This window comes from Tenebrio molitor, chromosome 2 (assembly GCF_963966145.1).
Source record: "Tenebrio molitor chromosome 2, icTenMoli1.1, whole genome shotgun sequence".
Classification (NCBI taxonomy): Eukaryota; Metazoa; Arthropoda; class Insecta; order Coleoptera; family Tenebrionidae; genus Tenebrio; species Tenebrio molitor.
The window spans coordinates 15,634,093-15,644,334 of NC_091047.1; the positions used below are offsets into that span (position 1 = coordinate 15,634,093).

Consider the following 10,242-nt stretch of genomic DNA (forward strand, 5'->3'; position numbering starts at 1 on the left):
TTAAATTTTCATTAAGCACTAAGTAGTAAGTACATACAGTGGATTATCTGTGGAAGTTTTTAATGTTTTCGGCATTTAATCATAGTCAAGAGATAATGGACAGTAGCGTGGGCGTGTTTTGGTCAGAGGTTGCAAAGTACATGTGTTTTTGTCAGATAATAGATAGTATATCTCCAGAGGGCGGCGATTTGCTATTTGTCATAAGCATCCTGCCAACTTTGGTCATATGAATTACGGTTCCTTATTCTTACAATACAGTTATCTTGTTCGGACAGACGTTATTTATTGCTTCGGTTTTTGGAAGTTTATGTACATTTTTATGTCACATGGGGAAAATAAATATCTAAGTTATAGATTCTAATGACAGCGTAAGAACTAATAATTTATTTTAGATGTTTTTCAAATAATTACCGATAAAAAAATAAAGTAAGTAATAAGAAAGCTATTGGAACGAACAAAATAAATTAAAATAATAAGTTCAGTTTTATACCTACTAAAGGCTGTATGACACGATGCTAAATTTTGTAGAAAATTTGTTATAAAATGAGAGAGACCCTCGATCAGGACCAATGAACGATCAGCATCATAGCCTGTCTTTGTCATTTTCGCAGAATTTTCTGTGAAATTTAGTATCGTGTCACACTAGCAAAAATATTATAGATAGACCTCATTTTCTACAGTGTGAAATGCACTTACATTTTTTGTCAATGATCAATGTCAATTTTGACAAACAAAATGCCTAATATAACCGAAAATTAGAAGAAGGGTGGTGGATTCAGAGGGTAGCCCACTATTATAATATCGCGAAGAGCACCGTGCAGAGGATAAAACAGACAATATTATGGTGTTCTAAAATATCAGCGACATTTTATGTTATCAAACTTACCTAACCTACTTATATAAAAAATATGACGTTCAAATTCAAAAAGGCATCTTTACATGTGGAAAAAAACTTTAATAAATCGACTCCCTGATTTTTGAGGTGTAGGACTGTAGCTACTCTATAATTTTGAAATTAACTGTACATCGTTGAATAAATAACATTTGACATCGATCATTTGACTGATGGATGACGCAGCTAGGCCATACATTCGTTGAAACAATAGCAAGCACCTGGGTACATTTTTTTGAACGTTATTTGAAGCAGACTTGATTATTAAATTAATGTTTCTTCTATTCAGACGTAATTACGCATCTACAGAAAAATTAATGAAAATGTTCACGTGGATGATTCAACATTTCGATGTTACACGTTTTAGAAGCCATTAGGCGGCATAATAAATAAAACGCGTTGTCGGTTACCGTATTTCCGACAATAATAATTGAATTGAAAAGCTGCAGGAACAGCGGCACGTCTGGAAATAAAAAATATATCCCGACGACAAGACAAAGTAACAAACTGAAGCAATAAAACAATAAGTTCGCCGTCTACAGCGTGCAGTAATCCGTAAGTGTCGGGCGGCACCGCAGCGGAAGCGGTACTTTTGACAGATTTCGGCCTCGTTAACATTCAAATGTGGTCCCACCTACCTACATGGGAATAACTGCCACATATCTCCCGTATAATTGAAATTGAATGAGTGTCTCTTTGACTGAGCCGCAGCACTGTCTGAAATCATAATTAACTTTGTATGGAAAGAAAGGTTATCCTACTCAATACATGATTTCACAAACACGAGTGAAAATTTCAATCGACTCTAGTGGCTGTCATGGTAGTGACAGTGTAATGATTGCATTGCGACAATCGATATATAAATCGAAATAGTTTATTATCACCCAATTAAACTGTTTTCAGGGCTCACTAAATTTTAGCAGCGATTGTCAACTTTTTATTTTTAAGTGTATACTTGTTTTCTCATCAAATCTGAAAAAGTTCTTTATTTTGAGTTCAGTATACGCCACTCGTATACGTTCAGAAAGTATTTAAAAAATTTTAAATCAAAGAAACAATTTGGATAATCAATTTTCAATAAATTTCAAGAGTAGACGAGTTTATAAATGTTATTAAGTCACTGTTTTAAGTGACATTTCTACGTAGATTAAATTGTCAAATTTAGGTTTGAATAACTTACCTAGCAAATTAAGTACATTAAGTACATTACATTATTGACTCCTTTTTTCACTATTACTGACCGGTTGATGTACACGTATAATCCTTTACGGGGTTCGAAAAGCTGTACGTTACTACTCGATAGTAGATTACATACCGAGGTGGGAAGTGTTTCATTCCTGTCGAGGGCTAAGATAGTTTACCAAGGCAGAGGCGAGGTGAACTAATGCTCGAGACAGGAATTAAACACATTCCCACCGAGGTTTGTATACTATTTTATTCGGAATCATTACATTTTTAGTAAATAAACAATTAATTTGATGCAGTTTCATTTCTACCGTTTTTCGACTTTCAGTAAGTACGCCACTGGAAAAACCTTATAATAGGGCGGAAAGTGGCCTATTACTGACCAAGAGAGGGAAGTAAAGATAAAAAGGAATGGTTAACTTTCCGCCCTAGTATAAGGTTAGGAATGTGCATATTACAATATTACAATATTTACAATACGGTTCCGAATAAAATTTAATACAATCTCAATCGTGCGCGTCTATAATACTAGGTTTTAATATTTTGCCGAAATAAACGATAATACACTGCTCCCAGAAATTAACGCATCACTTTGTAAAATGTGAAAATAGTTGATAGTTGTAAATAAATCACAACAAATCAGTTATTATTCGGGAGTGTTTTAAATTGCAATAAGGATTTTATAAAAAAAATAAAATATATTTAATAATTAAAAAAAAGAAAAATTGTCACAACTGCTTCTACAAAATAAACTAGAGAAAATGGCTCAGTAGCGTATATGTATTTCCACCTCTAGCATGAATGAAGGCTTCACACCGTCTACCCATGCTGTTAACAGTGGACATGATCCTGATTGTCCCAAATAGCGATTATCTGCTCACCAAGTTCACCCAACGTAGCTGGAGGTCGCTGAAGAGCCCAGACTCGTCGCCCCATCATGTCCCACACATTTTCTATCGGGTTAAGGTCCTGACTGCTTGTTGGCCATTGTATAGAAGCACTACTCGGACACAATTCTGACACTGTGCGGTCTTGCATTATTATGCTGAAAGATGAAATCATCCCCGATAAATGGGGCAAATGGTACCACGTATTCATTGTCCCTCTGGGAAAAACATGCAAATCGGCATGAGCTGTAGAATATAACCACCTCAAACCATAACCGAGCCACCTCCTTACGGTTGCCTTACAAGAATGTTGCATTGGGCATAGCGTTCATTTAGTCGTCGAATTACTTTTACACGTCTGTCAGATGACTCCAAGCAAAATCTGGACACATCTGAGAACAGTACTCGTGCCCATTCATTATCATTCCATCTGGCAGTGGCGGCTTGTCAGGGGAGGCAAGGGAGGCAGCGCCTCCCCAAAAAAAACAGCACAAAAATTTCCTTAAACATATAATTTATTATATTATAGTATATTATGCAACAAGATTTATAAACGGCACTTTAGACACGCGTTTTATGTTAGGCACGAGCGAAGCGTAGCGGAGCGAGTGTTTAATAAACAAGTGTCTAGAGAAGTTTATAAACGAGTTGAATACTATACTTTTTCTACGACCAAATTAACAAATGGAACACACAAACGAAACAAGCAACTTTTTTATTAAACGTTAATTTAAACATACAAACTAAATGAACATACCAAATAGGAATATATATATTTTGAAAAATACAACGAATTATTCCACTGCAATGACGTTTTCTTTCACGCCGGATGCGAAACTGATGAACGTCAAAATACCAACTTGATCTAGAGCTAAATATGTCCAAAAAATTCAAGCCGTGTTTAAAGAAACTTCGAGCGTGTTTAATATCCCGAAAACGCCCGAATGGACACCAAGTTGTGACTAATGAACAATCGTTTTTAAAGTGACGTTTTGTACACTATTTATCAGTGCAAAATGTGACACTTTAGAGAAGGAAGTAGAAAAAATTATTTACTTGATTCGTTTTCGTACGTATATTTCACGAACTTGATGTTGTAAACACTGCAACGTTTAAAACAATTTTTAATTTCTGATGTAGGTACGTATAAACGCGTCCAATTGTATCGTTCTACATTGCATGTAAACACTGCAAACGTGGCCGGAGGCAGACCGTGTCTTTACCTCCCCCAGCTGACCAAGATCAGAAAATTCAGTACGGTCCAAATTAGGATACAGTTATTTAAAAAATGTATTCCCTTCAAGTGAAAAGCATGGAAAGTCTAAAGATTAAAGAACACATTAATCCAAGTGTGTAAGTTTTAGTTACTAGGCAAATTAAATGTAACAACAGCATTAGATGATGCGAGAAAAATTCACATTGAATCTTTACGTTAAACATAATCGCGATATAATTAAAAGATTAATTATTGATTGTACAATTTTTTAATCTTGTCAAAACATGCCTCCCCTATTTATGGATTCACGAGCCGCCACTGCCATCTGGCATGGTTTTCGGCAAACTGCAGACGTGATTCCCGATGAGCTGCTGTTAATAAGGATCCAGTAACACGGCGTCGGATGTGCAAGTTGTCTTCTAGAAGAAATTGGAGAATGGTTTCGAGGCCAATTCGAACGTTAGTTCCTCGGGCTAGCTGCATTTGCAGACGTCAGGTATTGGTGAAGCGTTCCCTGACAGCGAGCATTCTCAGATCTTCCTTGTCCAGTCCAGGACGCCTAACATAATCTCCAGTCTCCCTATAATGTTGCATGACCCGAAAAATGGCAGATTGCGAAACTCCAATCCTTTGCGCTAGCGCACGATGGAAATGTCCTTCGCCCATCAATGTAGTCATTTCAATGCATTCATCACGGCTTAAATTGCGAGAAACTCGGTTCATTGTGACCAAAACTTGTGATTATTATACATACAGTGCATTTTTTTTAACTGTTGCCATAGGGAATTGCATGGTAAAACTTATACCCCCTGTTAACTTTTGTTCTGATGAAAATATTCAAACCATTTTTGGAACAAAGTTTGAAGATTTTTTAAACTATCGGATAGATTACAATTCAATATCCTAAACTGTGGAAAAAGTTGTGAAAAACATATTTTCTAGCGCGCCGGAATAATAGTACGTCGAGCGGCCGCCAGAATAGCGTCCGTGTCGGCTCAACCAGCACCTGACCATCTCCAGTTTTGACTTTTGTCACTTTCATTTAAAAAATAGCGAGATCTCCTGGAGGCTATGATTAAATTAATTAGCTTTTGGAAGGCAGAACATGTAAACATTTATTTATTAAAAAAAATAAAACGTTAACGCACAAATAACTCAACAAATTAACAGAAATTATTAAAAGAAATGTTCAAAGTGTTTTCCTTCGACTGCTAGACAATGTCCCAAGCGATTTTGAAAGTTTCTTCGCGTGTTATTCTTGCCCTTAATTCCTCCCCAGTTTCTGGTTGACCTCTTATGCGTTTTTTTAACTGTTGCTGTTGGGAATTGCATGGTAAAAATTATACCCTCTGTTAACTTATGATCCACTGCAGATTTGATGCGAATTTTTATTTTTTTTTAATAAATCATTAATAAGACTATGTAATGCATACTGTTTGAACAACGAACGACAAGCAGTTTTATTTTACTAATTTTACTCTTCAAAGTTGAAATTAATGAACGTAAATAATTTGACAAAACACGTAGTAGGCGATATGGGAACAAAAATTAGGTTTTATATTTTTATTTATTATTTATTTTAATCATAGCCTCGAGGAGATCTCGCTATTTATTTTTTAAATGAAAGTGACAAAAGTCAAAAGTGGAGATAGTCAGGTCTCAGGTGCTTGTTGAGCCGACAGGAACGCTATTCTGGCGGCCGCTCGACGTACTATTATTCCGGCGCGCTAGAAATATTTTTTCACAACTTTTTCGACAGTTTAGGATATTGAATTGTAATCTATCCGATAGTTTAAAAAATCTTCCAACTTTGTTCCAAAAATGGTTTGAATATTTTGATCAGAACAAAAGTTAACAGGGGGTACAAGTTTTACCATGCAATTCCCTATGGCAAGAGTTAAAAAAAATGCACTGTATATCGCTAGCAAGACAATACAAATTATGATACAATTCCACCAAAAAAAAAATAACCGTTTACTGTACGTGCTGTTAACTCCTTATCTGTAATAAGCGGAGACAAGCTATCTACGAGTATTTTAGTTTCTGCACGTACTTTTTTAACATATCATAGCATCCATGTTTGCAAATGTTTGTAGACTTTTTGATTAGGTATTACAGAAAATGTTAGTGATGCGTTAATTTCTGGGAGCAGTGAATTATGGAGGTTTGTTTTTATTTATTTATTTTTGTCTTAACCCTCCACCACCCGGCGGCACGGCAATTTTGCCTATTACGGATAATACTATCAAGTAATAGTGCAGTGCTTATCAACATAATTACCGGCGTCTCGCCTCCACATTTTGACTTTTTTGTGTTTTATGTTCTGTGTCAATGTTAAGGAACTTCCTCACGATATGACATGAGTATAATACTATACCTTTTTGAATTTCAACCACTAATGTGTTCTCTAAGTCCAAAATGTTTAAATTTTTAAAAAGAGATTATGGTACTATTCCCGTTGCTGAAATTATAAGTGGTAAAATCGAAATTTTTTTCTAAACACCAAAGATTTCTCATAGCAACGGAGAGTTTTAAATATTTATTAATTTTTGTGTTATATGTCTGTGTTATATTGTGTGAATTTGGAACAGCTCTATCTAAGACATATGCTTGCTTTTGTTGTTTATTTAAAATAATAATGTCTGGTCTTTTATTATAATGTTGCTTGTGTTATTAAATGATTGATTGTGAATAAAATAGTATACATACAAACCTCGGCGAAAGTACCATTCCTGTGTTTCGAGAATTAGTTCACCTCGAGGGCAAGCCTCTCGGTAAACTATTGTTCTCTCGACAGAAATGGAATACTTTCCGCCTAGGTATGTAATATAATATACTATTACTCACCTGTATGTTGCATTGCTCTAACCTAACTCATTCAAATAGAAATAAGCAAAAAAAATTAATAACATCGCTATAATTAGTCTCAATCAAAATGTATCCATATCGTGCGTTCATTTAAATGTAGTGAAGAGTCGACTATACGGATTACGGATCACGGATCACGGATCAGCTGTTTAAATCTTACGTGGTGCGTTCACAATCGACTCTTCAATGCCAACTTTGAGGATACATTTAAATGAACACCCGATATAAGGTGTCAAGTAACTAGATTATTAGTAGATATTCACCCCTCTTTTACGCTCCATTTTTCAAGATATTAAAACAAAAATCAGCAGAGTTATTATAGACGCAAGATGCCAAATTTTGACATACCGACTGATTTTTTCGGACTTTTGGTTTTGCGGGAAATGACAGTAATTTTTACTTTTACTTGAATTTTTGGAATTAATTCTCGTTTCATATCTCGAGTGCTGCGTATAACTTTAAATCATCATAATCGACGTAAGCAATAACAGAAGAATTTTAGTCAGTAGAAACATTAAAATCTGTCGCCATTCGTTTTTGCAAAAAAACTAAATTTTTCAAATGATACCACCCAGCGGCACCAGGTCAGTTAAATACAGGGTATCTTATAAAGTTATAAATGATTGTCGGGTGAAGCCAGCTTTTGAAAATAGCTATTTTCAATACAAGTGAGCAAAGTAGTGGATTTAATCACAAGTACGGAAGTTGGGCGTCTGAGCCGAAGGCGAGGACCTCAACCGTACAAGTGATTAAATGCACGTTTGCTCATGTGTGTTGAATCTGATTTTTTCCATGATCATAAAATAGAGTCGCAGAATCGAAATTTGCGGCACCATTTTTTTGTCACTTTTTGAATTTTGAGTTGTTATTTATGTTCTGGGAAAACTAAACATCTCACCTTCGTATTCGAGAGATGGTGACATTTTTCAATAACTTTGCTTAACTATTTGAACATGCTACTGTTTTCGTTCAAAATTATTTATATCTTTGTAACAACCTATGTAACACGCCGACTCGATTTATTTTTTAATTGATCGCACCGTACTATTGCGGGCAAAAAAAGTGGGACATCAAATTTCTGTCAGTTTTGAAAAATTCGATGTAGTTCAAGCTTTATTGTCATTTTTTTGACACTATTCCAGGTACCAGTTTAAAAATTTATTGTATACTCCTATTTTCCTTTTCCAAATGCCCTCTTCTTTTGATAAAGGTAGATTTTGATTAGAATTTTGCATTAAATATTCACTACGTGCTTATTTACAATCATTCCCTACAACCTACAATACATAATGACAACGTCAATCAATTCAAAGTAGGGTTAGAATCAGGTAAGGGTTATTTCACATTAATTAAAAGTCAAGACAATGACGTTGATGTCCCACTTTTTTTGCCCGTAATAGTACTCGTAAAAAGGGTGAAGTAACTATTAGCTTCGTATCCTGATCCCATGATAGACTCTAAAGTCTATTTTTTCCTGGTAGGCGCGTGCGTGCGCATCTCCGAAAGGTAGAATCACATAGCTAAGATTTTTAGCAGGATGCAGGAATTGTTAGTATTTTTGGTTGCATATTATCTAGGGGGATCAGTATTTGTGGTTGCAGATTAAAACTCATGTTTATGATTTAATTTTTGTATAATTTGTAAAATGTAAACAAAAAAGTTTATGAATCAACTCGTGGAAAAATTGATAACAAATATTATATGTACAACATTTTTTATTTTATACACACAGGAGTTAAATTATGTACAAAACAATTCGATACTTTTGGATTCAATCGTTAATTAAAAAAAAAAAAAAAAAAATAATCAACACCGCACTGTTCACCTAAAAAAAATTACAGTGACATCGACAATAATTGTCAGTTCACATGAAAGCGGCAAAAATTTCATAACAGCTTCGACTACAATCATTTCTAATAACCAGAAAAGGTCTCCCTTCTTGGCGTATTTTTTTTATTTCCCGTAAATATCTTCTTCGCCAAGATATGTCTTCTCTTTCTATTAACAGGCGTTACTATTTTAATAATAAAAAGTTGTAATAATAAAACTGAGACTGAGAAGTAATTAATACATTATTAAAGTGAAAGTAAACTTTAGTAAAGAAACCTTTCCAACACCTATTCGCATTGGCCCCTCAAGCCTGTTTTCTTGCCAACCCCTCTTTATATTGAAGATGCAAGTCTTAGTGCAACTGCAATGTAATTCTCTCGCCACAGCAGCCAACGACCAATTTTCTTCTAGCTTTGCAATAGCCCTAGCTGTCTGCATCGGAGAGAGATGTGGCATTAAAAAAAAATAGTTTCAATAAATTTTTTATCGCTAGTGTCAAACTTTGACATTTTAGGACGCCTATGATTTAAAGTAAATATCAAACTATAAAAAAAACGTTCACTTTTGGATGGCCGCGATAGTACTTACTTGAATTTTAATTCGTGTAAAACATTATAAAGCTTAGAACGACTGATGTTTGGAATTTCTTCATTGTTTTGCACTTCCCTGTACACAGCATCAATTGTAGGAATTCTGTTTGCAGAGAAAAATGAGTGCACTGTTTTTCAAATGAGATATTTTTGATGTTCATCCATTTCCTATCAGGTTTCTTCAGTGCCTGTAATTGCCCACACTTCTTTTCTTCCGCCAAGTATCATTGTGTTGAACCGTCAACACAAAGTAATTAAGCTGTGATACAACAAAAAAAACCTCAGAAATCAATACCAGTATAATCTGTAGTTTTTTCCATTTGAGCCGTCTTGGTTAACTCGGCAAAATCCTTGGAGATCCCACGAATAACTTAAACGATCATTTCTTTCTCGGCTTGTGAGAAATTTGCTATAAATATGCATTAATAAAAAACTGTTACTTGATGTTAGCATAAATTCAAACTTACGCCGTTTGGTGATCGAAATTAAGACATCTTGTTGACATATAAAAACTTCTTAACCTCTAAGAACTAAGAACTGTTTTTTTAATAAATAAACGGACACAACACAAAATACACACAAAACACGAAAGGAAAACTAAGACACGATGAAACAAAAATGGCAGCTTGGACCTGATTGACAGTACAGAACACTGTAATATTGCACATTTCTTTAGTGTAAGTAGGAAAATAAAGTAACCAATAGGAAAGTCGCATTTCGTTGCAGGATTTTGTAAATGCGCACGCACGCGCCTACCAGGAAAAAATAGACTAT

The 10,242-nt window shown here is 34.8% G+C and overlaps 1 long non-coding RNA gene across 1 annotated transcript; it reads right to left on the minus strand.

Moving 5' to 3' along the window:
- Positions 1–9,447: 9,447 nt before the first annotated feature.
- On the minus strand, positions 9,448–10,242 carry LOC138125080 (uncharacterized). Its single transcript, XR_011157336.1, has 2 exons — positions 9,936–10,242; positions 9,448–9,877 (listed from the first exon to the last, which is right to left on the minus strand). It is a non-coding gene; the product is annotated as an uncharacterized lncRNA (long non-coding RNA).